Genomic DNA, 4837 nt, shown 5'->3' on the forward strand with positions numbered 1-4837 from the left:
TGAGCCATAACCTCCCCATTGGCCCTGCCCTGAGTGTGAGTGTGGCGGCGCCCCAACCCCCTGATCGGCCCTGCTCTGTGGGTGATAGAGGGTGGCGCCCCAACCCATCATTGGCCCTGCTCTGTGCGTGACAGGGTACAGAGACTCAACCCCCCTGACAGGCCCTGCTCTGTGAGTGACAGGGGGCAATGCCCCAACCCCCTGATTGGCCCTGCTCTGTGCGTGACAGGGGGTGGCGCTGCAACCTCCCCATGACCCTGCCTTGAGTGTGACAGGGGGCGGTGCCCCAACCCCCCAATCGGCCCTACCCCAAGCGTGACTGAGGGTGGCATCGCAACCTCCCAATCCACCCTGCTCTGTGCATGACAGGGGGCGGCACCCCAACTCCCCAAACAGCCCTGCTCTGAGCCTGACCAGGGGCTGCACCTAGGGATTGGGCCTGCCCTTTGCCACCCGGGAGCAGGCCTAAGCCAGCAGGGCATTATCTCCCGAGGGGTCCCAGACTGCAAGAGGGCACAGGCTGGGCTGAGAGACCTCCCCTCCCCCCTGAGTGCACAAATTTTTGTGCACGGGGCCTTTAGTGTTTAAATAATCTCTGAAGATATTTTGCAAGTCACAGTTGTCATCCATTTGAGTCTTTCAGTAGTCTCTACCTCAGTTCTCACATTGGAGGCAGAACGTTTGACTGCAGTGTGCCAGGAGTAACTCACATGCCACTCCCAAGTACAGTCCATAGGGATCTAGATTTTGTTTCTTTCAACCAGATCAAGAAGCTCCTTCCAATCAGTTCTGCCACCTTTGGAGTGGGTGGAGGTAGATGAAACAAATAGTAACACAAGCTCTAAAAATGAAAGGGCAAATGGACTAATTAAAACAGGTACTTATAAAATCTAAAAATTATGCATTTTATTTTTAATGGCAAACACGGTTGGCATTTCTATGCAGAAGGGACTGCAGCATGAATTTTATATTCATCTTGGACTACAGTGCATATGATGGGGCACCTAAAATGCGCAATTGTCACTACTAATGATGCTCTCTGCAGGTGACACTTGCGATGTCTTGTATATGCTCACCTTGTCTCCCTACGTTCCTAGACGGCTTTCCTTTCCTTCCACATCCCTCTGCTCAGGAGAAGTTTCTCTGAACTTGCACAAGACATTTTCACCTTATTGTCCTGAACACTCTCTAGCATAACTCCAGACACAGAGTAGGAACTTGTGTTTATACCTGGAGTGTATTTGGTTGACTCATGAGCCAGTAGTGTGATGGAGTCTGCTCATCTGGGCTCCAGAGAGCAGACTGTGCACATCTCTTCCCAACTCCATGTTCACTAACTTTGCCCCTATAGCTTGAAAATGACCACGGTGAGAGCATTTACCCAATGGAAACCATCCAGTTGGTTTGAAACGTTCTGAATATAAGCATTGATTGTGTCTTCTACTTCCTTTCTATTCGATCTGTCTTACCAGCTGTTTTATATTTAGCAGATAGTCTTTCATGTGAGAATTATTCTCTGAATAACTATATTTATCTTTTTAAAAATCATTTTAAATGTATTAAAGAAAAGCAACTATTTTGTACATGCCTTTTTATATTATTTTGTACAATTATTTCTGGATGAGACAATATTCCTCTACGTGGTTTGTGTAAACAGTAGTTATTGAAGGAAAAAGTGCTGTCCTGTTTTTTGCAACAGTATTATTAAGCAATTAGTAAAGACTCTAAAAATGTCCTTTTTTAAAAAAGGCCAGGAAATTAAATTGTCTGGTTTGTAAAATTAGAAAATAAGTTTGTGTACTAGGAAGTTAATTCTATTGCATTAAAATTAGTTTTGGGGGGAGAGTTCTATTACTATCTGACAAAATAATTACTATTTGAACCAAACCCATAATACTTTTTTTTCTAAAATGGGTTTTGTAATGTTCACATATGAACTTTAATTTTTCCAGGACATGCATTAGAGAGAATGTGGGCTTTTGAGGTTTAATTAACTGTTTCATGGGAAGAATGATGCCTATTACTCTTTGGAAAGGCAGTAAAGTGCTATGCTTAGGAGAGACTTTTGGGCAAACTGCCAGCATTCTAGTCCCAGATAGTCCTTTTATTGTGTGTGTGACCTTAGAAAGTCACTTAAATTCTCAGTACCTTAGTTTCCTCATATGTGCAATGGGAATGATAATAGAACCTTCTTCGTAGTTCATGGTGAGGATCAAATGCGTAAATACTGTATATGTAAAATACTTGGAATGATGCCTAGTACTCAATAAGGGTTTGATTATTATTTCTAAGCATAGAATCTTACAGATATGGGTACTTAACAAACATTTCTGAATTTGATAATTACATCACTAGTTACTAGCATTGAGCAAAGGAACAAAGACTGAGTGGCTACTAAGTACCAGAAATAGAGAAGTGAACAAGATAGGCAAGGTCCCTCACCTGTTAAAGTTTCTATTTTAGCACTATACATTTTCACCCAAAAGGTATACGTAGCTGATCTTTTTTTAAAAGAAAAAATATGGACACATTTGTAATACCTTAATAATAATAATAAAAAAAGAAGGGGAAAAAAAGAAAAAATATGTTTTATTGATTTCAGAATGAGGAAAGGCAAGAGGAGAGAAAGAAACATCAGTGATGAAAGAGAATCATTGATTGGCTACTTCCTGCATGCCCTTCCCACAACCCGGGCATTTGCCCTGACCTTCATAATCAAACAATGATCTTCTGGTCATGGGTCGATTCTCAACCATTGAGCCACACTGGCTGGGCGAGGTAGCTGATCTTAATGTTTAGGGACTGAAAGAAGGGTCTGGATTGTAAAGTTCCTGACAGTATGTATTAAAGATTGTAGCCGAAACCGGTTTGGCTCAGTGGACAGAGCGTCGGCCTGCGGACTGAAAGGTCCCGGGTTCGATTCCGGTCAAGGGCATGTACCTGGGTTGCGGGCACATCCCCAGTGGGAGATGTGCAGGAGGCAGCTGATCGATGTTTCTCTCTCATCGATGTTTCTAGCTCTCTATCTCTCTACCTTCCTCTCTGTAAAAAATCAATAAAATATATTTTTTTAAAAAAAAGATTGTATTAAAGACAGAATGAGTGAGATAAAGGTTTGGCTATATGTAGTAAGAAAGGCCCAAGATAGCCTGTTGCATTAAATAGGTTAAAAAATTCTTTTTCATATAACTGTCCAAAGGCAGGCAGTCCAAGACTCTTCAGGGATGCAATCCTTCTGTCTTATAGGTCTGCTATTGTTGGGGTACCTTTGTCTGTAAGGTCCTGGGTCGTTCCTCACCACATTCACTTTCCAAGCAATGGGTTGGAGGAGAGGGGAAGAACATGTCCCCTCAACTAAGGGACACATGGATAATAAATTATGTTCTTCACTTCTGTGCATAACCCATTATGTGGAACCTTACATAGACACCCATCTACAAGGTGCATGGGAAATATTTTTATTCTGAGTGTCCTTGTGCCCACCTAAAATCAAGGAGAAACAGAAAACAGATCTTGAGGGACAGCTAATAGTCTTGGCCACATTTCATCCCTTTGGCTGTGTTTACATTACTCATTCTCCATAGAGAATATGCTCATTCCCTTCCCAAGGAATCCAGTTCCAAATCCCATCCTGTTCCTTCATCTAGGTCAAGGATGCTCTGGGTGGGATCAGCCCTCCACATCAGTTCCAATGTGGTTCTTTGTGATACGGTGACCTATGAACTAACACACAATCTTCCCATGAAGACCCAATTTAAATGAAGGAGCAGGAACAGCATAACTGAAAAACTCCCATCAGAAAAGGGAATTTCATCAACTTTAATCTTTATATAGATTTTAAGACTGAGGGTTCTGGTCTTGATAAGGATATCAGTCACTTAAGATTCCCAAAGGACAGGTACATGTATAGTGGAGACTTTCTTTCACTTTTCTGCCCAACACTGACTGACAGGGGTGTTAAATCATTGTCCACTCATCTGTTAAAAGAGTGCTTGTGGTTGATCCACTTAATCAGCTTCTGGTGGTAGGGCCACGGCCTTCCAAGCTGTCCTTAGGTTCACAAGCACATGTCAGCTCTTAGCCTAAAAGAGTCAAGAATTATCACTCTCTCAGTCTACCTCTTCAGCAAAGCCTGCCTCCTTCCACTAAGCCTCCAAATAAAGGACATCCTCTCATGAGCTTGTCCACATGACCACATGAGGGTAAAGAGATCACATCCGAAATTTTAGAAAGGGGTTCTTTTATGGTTTCTTGCCCAGAAACATGTCTCCTCTGGCTCTGCCCAGCACCTAAGCTCCAGGAATCAGGGAAGTAACTGACCTGGAATAAAGAAAATCACTGAATCTCTTGAGAATTTAAAGAAATAGCTTCACCTCTTTAGGTCTAGTTTCTTCATCTTTAATGTGAACAAGTTACCCCGATACAATTTAAAATTTAAAAAAGTAACCTATATGTTCATGTAGACTACTGTCACCCCAATAAAATTGAAAATAAATAAAGTGAACAAGTTGAACTAGATGAACTCCATGTCTCTATAGTTTTTATTCCATAGTTTTTATAAATGTACTAGAGGCCCGGTGCATGGCGGGGTCCCTCGGCCTGGCCTGTGGGGTTTGGGTCAAAACCAGCTCCCTGACATCCCCTGAGGGTCCTGAATTGTGAGAGGGCAGTTCTCAGGTGACGCACCCTGGAATCAGGTTCCCTCCTCTCTGGTTCCTGGTGTGTCACCTGAGAAATGCAGCTGCCAAGTCACTGCAGCTCGGCAGCTCCTGCATTGAGCATCTGCCCCCTGGTGGTCATTGTGCTTTGTAGCTACAGGTTGGATGATCAGACGGTC

Source organism: Myotis davidii, unplaced genomic scaffold (genome assembly GCF_000327345.1).
Source record: "Myotis davidii unplaced genomic scaffold, ASM32734v1 scaffold535, whole genome shotgun sequence".
In the NCBI taxonomy this organism is placed as follows: Eukaryota; Metazoa; Chordata; class Mammalia; order Chiroptera; family Vespertilionidae; genus Myotis; species Myotis davidii.